The following is a 7,463-nucleotide window of genomic DNA, read 5'->3' as shown; positions in this document are numbered from 1 at the left end:
TTCCGTTGCCGGGACTTGAACCCGGGTCTCTCGGGTGAGAGCCGAGTATCCTAACCAACTAGACTACAACGGATTGCTGATGACTTTTCCTCTATCCTCTGTTCATTACAAAGGTAACACGCCATACAAATACAATACATCATCCCTCACAGAAGACATCCACAGCCACTGTATCATAAATTATTAACAACAAAACCAATAGGTGGAGCCAGGCATCTACCCTTGCCGTTGCTGCATTAAAAGAATTCCAAAACCTACAAGACAAGTATATTCACCTAAACATCCAGCTTCCGATAGAATCACCTCAACGGAACTAGCACAACATGAAATATCCATCACCATGTTACCCCATGTTATATCAAGGTTTCCGCAACAAACATGTAATACAAAGACCCCTAACCCCCAACATAAGAAAAGGTGATGCAACTGCAGTACATATCTTTACTAAAGGAAAGAAAGAAAAAGTCTAGCACATTTCTAGCTGGAGACACACAGAGAACCAATACAGAAAACGTCTCCATTTCTCACACTACGTACCAACATGTATAACAAAAAAATTAGCTTGACTACACCCCCTCAAACTAAATACATCAAGGGGCAACTTAAGGTGATTGACCAGAACTTAAGCCTTCTCAGATCAACAGCTATATTAACATAGGAGTAAAACTTTAAGAAAAACAGTGTAAGAGGGTATTTGGATTGGCTTTTAGTTTAAAACAGCTAATAAGCTAAAAAGCCAAAAGTCATAAGTTGGGAGAACCCAACTTTCGGCTTTTAGTTTATTTTTGTATTTTTTTGGCCTAAAAGTAAGTGCTTAAAAGCACTTTTTGTTTTTTCCCTAACACCACAAAAAGTATAAAATAGCTTAAAAGCAAAAAAGCACTTAAAATAAGCCCAGTCCAAACACCCTCTAAAGGTGAGAATATCCCATTCTTTCAGATGCGAGGAGATCTCTGTTTAGGACTTCCCTAGGATGCCGGTTCAGATGTCCTACTTAGCGTTTCGTGTTCTCTTTTCAATGGTAAACTCTGGTTGTCCGGTGATATCAAGAAGAAATTTGTCAGCTCCTTTTGCATGGGTAAACTCTGATTGTCCCGCGATATCAAGAAGATATTTGCCTGTGTGGAGAACAATTATCCAAAATCCCATTCCTTGTAGAGGAAGGCTAACTGCTTTTTGGCCGAGAGCTGTATGAGTAGAGAAGTCCATATACAGCCCAGCCCCCATGACGAGCTATGGGCATAATGTCCTTTCTGCAATTCACTCTCTTCCGCATAAGTTATTCACATCTCACCACACAGAGGATACCATAATGCATCCTACAAAAAAATTGCAAAAAATTATGAGTTATTCACATCCCCAAATATTAGAAAAGAAACGGTACGTGAATTTGTATGGCGTGGTCTGGTCGCTACTAAGTAGATCACACTACGGGACAGAGTCCTTTTTAAGCTCATTTTTAGTCAAGAGGATGTCTTTTTTTTTTTTAATGAAGATAGTTGAAAGAATATTAATACACCCGCCACTACTGATGTCCAGATCATCATCAACAGAAAACATCTGATATACCTACCGACATGGAGCACTTCTCCAGTGATCCAAACCATAGGGAATAATCAAATACCTGCTACAAACTCCTAGAGAGACTTGAGTGTAAATGGTTCAAAATCAACTACCGATTTTAAAAAATGTCTTAGTCCTACCAATTCTTTTTGAAAGTACGTTGTAAAATTTCAAATTCTAGTAACTCCACCCTGCGGTAGCAAATCACAAAACCTTCCTCAATGAGCCAGCAAAATAAATGCTTGAGGTCTTACCTTTAACTTCTTGCCATCCTGAAATATGAATTTGATTAGTTTCAGATTATCTAGTAAAAGAGATTGAAAAATCATCACAAACCCTCCTGATTTCTCAATTGCAATTTGCGGACTATACCATGATGTTTATTGATTAAAACACACATTGGCCTTCTTTTTATTTCCTCACTTCAGTTTTCACATATCTACTATCTCAATTAGTTTAGACAAGAATACTAGCTAAAACATAGTGGTCTGACTAAACTGTAATAAGAGCAACAAAAGCACCACCATATGGGGATCAACGTGGCTATTGCAGACAAATTAATATGCTGGTGCTACCCCTCAACCTGTCTGACTTGCTCCTACAAAAGCAAGGTTGAAAAGATGACATAAAAGTGGTTGAGATGAAGGATATTTCGAAAAGTTTAAAATTAGTAATCCTTCTCAGGAATTGAATGGATTCAGTCTTCTACATACACCAAGAAAGGAAGAAAACCGATTCTTCTTTCTTTAAAATTTAGGAGCTCTGACCTATGTGATCCAGAAACTACAAAATTTTATTAAGTAATGATAATCCATTAACTACTCTGCTGTCCTCCCCACATTGGTCATCTACCAATACAACTCCTAGCCAAGCAATCAGGACAGTGTCAAATGGAAAGGCAGCTAGAGAGAGGAGCGTAACAGAACCTGTTAAAAAGAATGCACTCAAGACATATACCCCTTTGACGTATGAGATGAACTATGAAGCAACAGCTGGTGACATTGGTCATCTCATACGTCATCTACCAATACAACTCCTAGCCAAGCAATCAGGACAGTGTCAAATGGAAAGGCAGCTAGAGAGAGGAGCGTAACAGAACCTGTTAAAAAGAATGCACTCAAGACATATACCCCTTTGACGTATGAGATGAATTATGAAGCAACAGCTGGTGACAGCCAGCTATCTTGCACGCTGGAACAAGACAACCTGTCGGAAAGAACATACTTGGACCAATCATTTCAACAGTGCAGATGAATAGCTGGTTAGGAAAATAACAGATAAACCTTGAAGAGAAAAGCAGAAGAGGCAGCTTGGAGCAACTATTTTGCTCATGAAAGTGGACCACCTTTTCCTCCTCATGTAGCAACCAGCCGTAAGAAAGCTCCACTAAAGATCCAGAAATACAACTTAACTGTAAGCACCCACTAGCATTATACTCTTTGCTTACTTATCCTAAAGCAAAACGTGCTGAAGTACAGTTGTTCAGGCAATCCGATATTTCGATCAGCTAATGAGACATCGAGGAAAAGATGCTGCAACGTTCTTCTCCTACAAGACACTTATCAGAAGTAAAAAAACGAAAATTGAACAAAAGAAGCTTGTACAAGAGTACCTTAATACGTGAAGGAATTAGGTTCACCGAGGCCTTAGCTCCGAAAAGACGTTAGTTAACCAGTCAATGTGAGTGGCAAGAGATCAGACAACAGTCAAAGAAGAATGTGATCTCTTTCCTTTTCCACTCCATGGTATAAGGATGATATGATGAACAAACCATTAGAGTGACGAGAACAGAAGACGCCCACCTTTGACAAGTGAAACTACTCCATTGAGGAAACAAGTGCTGAGACCTTGCGCACCAGTAAGACCAATACCGAAGGAGAGAAGATATACATTCAAAAAACACTTCTAAGACAGCTTTACATTTTTTTCCTTTCAATTGATAATAAGCTAAGGTACCACCGGAGAGAGCAGAAAATAGCCTAAAGAGTACCTAATAAGCAGTAAGATTCACTTAATCAGATACCTGTTTCTTTTTTGTGCATAATCAATTTTTTAATGTACTGTAATCTACTAAAAGCCAAATTTTGATCACAGTTGTCAGGTGTAATTATGCTTTACAAACAACTAATGTGGTCATGAGAGTTATTACTACCGGACAAAACTGATGAGTCTTCACGATGTTTTCCATTCAGAGTCCAACAGCCCCAAATTATATAGGATGAGCAACATACCAGACCAGAGCTTCGTAACATGTTGATAGAGACCCCTTAAGGAAGAATCTCTCCCATATAACCAACAAAGAATTTCTTATGATTCTCAGCATGTTACAAGTCACAAATAATTGATACGTTGTAAACTTAGCAAAGCTGCGCTATAAAATATCTGTATTTTCATGTTATTTAAGTCGGCTTATTACTTTTACGGTAATTATTTCATTGGCAAGGAAACTTATGAAACAGTGCTTGTTTATGAGAAATATAGTGAAGAAACAAGCTGGTACAATGGGCACTCTGACATGAATCATCCAAGTCCAAGAAGATTGTAGCCCGAAAGAAAAGCCAGAAGACTGTTACAAAGGAGAAACAAGACATTAAAAAAAAATGTGATAAGAGACGTTAGCATTTTTCCCCTTTCAATAACTGTTACGGTTAGGAAAAAATAGAGGAGACCAGAAGATAGCCTACATCCATTAAAGATATACCCATGGGAGTATCTAATTGTCACTCAGATTCAGGTAACCAGATACTTGTAATGTACTGTAATCTATTAAACAGCTAAAATTTGATTAGAATTTTAGATGTAATTAATAGTTTACCAACAACTGATGCCATTATGAGACAGTAATAACTACCAATCAAATCTAGATAACTGATAGGTCTTCACGATATCGCGTCCATAGTCCAACAACCACCACTTATTACTCCAAATCATGGGGATGAGGAATATGCTCAAATAAATCATCTGTTATATCAAAAAGGAAACAAGACTCCGCACCTCAGATCAGTTGCAATAAGTTGGTACATGGTAGATTTAGCCTCTATATTATATATCAACATTCATGCTATTTAACTTGTCACAATACTTTTCTGGTAATTATTTTATCTGTAGGGAAATTTCAAGTAATAGAGTGTGTATGAGAAATAATGCCAAATATTGGCGAATCCATGAACAATGAAATTAATAACTTAAATTAAAATTAGTAGTTCCATGACAATACTTCCACTATTTGGAAAATCAAGCAAGAAGGTACTTGCCCATGAGGAAAACATACCAACTAGTTGCAAACTCATGAAAAAAGAATGAAGGCGAAAGACTAAACTCTTGTTTTTCATAGATTCCACCAAACACGTGTGGTCATGAAAAAGAAAGATGAGATACCTTTTGGACTAATGGTAATTAAAGGTGGAAATAGAAAAGAAACCGACCACCACATAATTCACCTGACACCGAAGTACCACATTTTCAAACTCATGTCGTTCCTCCAAGCAAGAGAAGCTAAAACCCACAAGATAATTTCACCAAGTCATCTAATTTATGAGAAAGATGGAAGAACAAGATCCATATCTACTAATAGGGAGTAAGTACTAGTCTCGTTAGACGAGAATTTTCAACCTATTGCTTTTCTAGGAGTATCTTGGTTCTTGACCTTATCATAGATTTATACGTGCCAGTGAAAATATAAAGAGCATTTTAATATTATTATTATTATCATAATAATTATTACTATTATAATAATAATTATTACTAGTACTTATTACATTGCATTATACATATTTAACTTATTTTTCACATTCATTTTTATTTGGTATGATAATGATATGAATTGAGCTTAAACGGAGAACAAGGTCAGTGAGAGTTCATATACCCGACCCCAACTTGTTTGGGACTAAGGCCTAGCAGTAGTTGTAGTATCCACTTTACAAGAAAAGGTGGCTCGCTCAAGATATACCAATAACATGGATCAAATGTCACTTTATGATCTTTTTGCACATTTCTCCATCATATTCAGTCTTCTATGAATACCTCCAAGTTTCAAACTCCGCATGAAGCAAAGATGTCTGCCCTTGGATCCCAACTAAAGTGCTCAAATTACACTAATCCTCTACAATGATTTGAGAGAACAGTACACGAGCGAACAAAACAATAAAAGTTGAGGGTCAGGTATGTACTAGAAGAAAACATTAAGAGTGAAAGTTAAGGTACACAACATCTATGAGAGGGGTAGAAACATCTAGCAGACTCTTGAACCTTGTGACGAACGAAGGAATATCAGGTCGATCCCAACTTACAGTCTATTCCAGAGAAACAACAGATGAAGACGCACAGTAAGTAACTGAACAAACAAAAACTGTAATACACCGAAGTGAATATGGGCACTGCAAGGAAATTATGATTTTCTTACTGCTACATAGCTAGTTTTGGCTTGGGAAATCTTGGGAGATCTTCCAACCGAAACCTAAGTTAAACATTATCTTAATATAGCTTGTTTTTGCACTAAGACTTGGAAAATCTTCCAACAAAAACCTAAGTTAAACATTACTTCAATGCAGCTTTTTTTCTTTTTTTTCCCCCCTCTAAAAATTGGCGTATGCCACTGATGCGCGCGCACGGTATTCTTTAGCAAAAGGCGAAAAAATAGTTCGCTTTGTGCTCACTGCGTGGCTGCAAACTTTAACATACCTTGTTTTGGCACTTAGACTAGGAAAATCATCTAACAAAAACCTAAGCCACCCGAGTGAAGATACGAAGTAAATAATAATAGAGAAAATAAATCCATAATAATCATAACTCTTGACTCCGCGACAGTAAGACATGGAACAGCATCCTATATTTGCAATTAGGCTGCCGAACTAAAGCACGCCCGCTCAAGCTGTAAAATCTAAGCACCTCCTGGATTTATCCCAATAGATTTTTGTTCAGGTTTCCGGTTCATGAATAAAGTCGGCCCTGGTTGACCATCAATGGAAGGTTGAAAATCACATTTAATGTGTTCCATTTTGCCAACTATCTGTCATGCCCTCAACAGCTTACGAATAGAGACTTATTACCTAGTTATGCATCTTTCAATCATTCATCAAGCCAAATATACTATCTCCGCTAAATTAAGACATGGAACGGAATCCTATATTTTCCAATTAGGCCACCGAACTAAAGCATGTCCCTCAAGCTGTAAAATCTAAGCACCTCCTGGATTTATCCCAATAGATTTTTGTTCAGGTTTCCGGTTCATGAATAAAGTCGGCCCTGGTTGACCATCAATGGAAGGTTGAAAATCACATTTAATGTGTTCCATTTTGCCAACTATCTATCATGCCCTCTACAGCTTACGAGTAGGGACTTATTAACCTAGTTGAGCATCTTTAAGTCATTCATCAAGCTAAATATGCTACCCACCAAATTAAGAAATGGAGCTACATCCTGTACTTTCCCAATAGGCTGCCGAACTAAAGCACGTCCACTCAAGCTGTAAAATCTGAAGCACCTCCTGGTTTGTAAACCCTAACCCAATAGTTTTTGTTCAGGTTTCCAAGTTTAAGAATAAAGTCTGCCCTGGTTGGCCATCAATGGAATGTTGAAACTCACATTTAGTGTGTTCCATTTGCCAAATATAGCTGACATGCCCTCTACAGCTTACGAGTAGAGACTTATTAACCTAATTAAGCATCTTTAAATCATTCATCAAGCTAAATATGCTACCCACTAAATGTCAAATTCCACCGCAGTACATGTGGTTGGTATAGACCAATATACACTTAAAAACTATGCATTCTTATATTTATGGAAAACAATGTGCTGAAAATATTGGAACTCCAAACAGCATAATACCCCCAGTATGCTGACATAATTTACAAACGCACTATTTCCACTTGCCATCAGCTGTTATAACCGTAATACGTAAC

General features: G+C 37.4%; 1 non-coding gene and 1 pseudogene across 1 annotated transcript; both read right to left on the bottom strand.

Moving 5' to 3' along the window:
• On the bottom strand, window positions 1-73 carry TRNAE-CUC (transfer RNA glutamic acid (anticodon CUC)). Its single transcript has one exon. It is a non-coding gene; the product is annotated as a tRNA-Glu (tRNA).
• Window positions 74-6,134: 6,061 nt separating this feature from the next.
• LOC132035621 (U5 spliceosomal RNA) lies at window positions 6,135-6,227 on the bottom strand (annotated as a pseudogene).
• Window positions 6,228-7,463: the final 1,236 nt, after the last annotated feature.

This window comes from Lycium ferocissimum, chromosome 10 (assembly GCF_029784015.1).
Source record: "Lycium ferocissimum isolate CSIRO_LF1 chromosome 10, AGI_CSIRO_Lferr_CH_V1, whole genome shotgun sequence".
Taxonomy (NCBI): domain Eukaryota; kingdom Viridiplantae; phylum Streptophyta; class Magnoliopsida; order Solanales; family Solanaceae; genus Lycium; species Lycium ferocissimum.
This window is presented reverse-complemented; position numbering and strand designations above follow the sequence as displayed.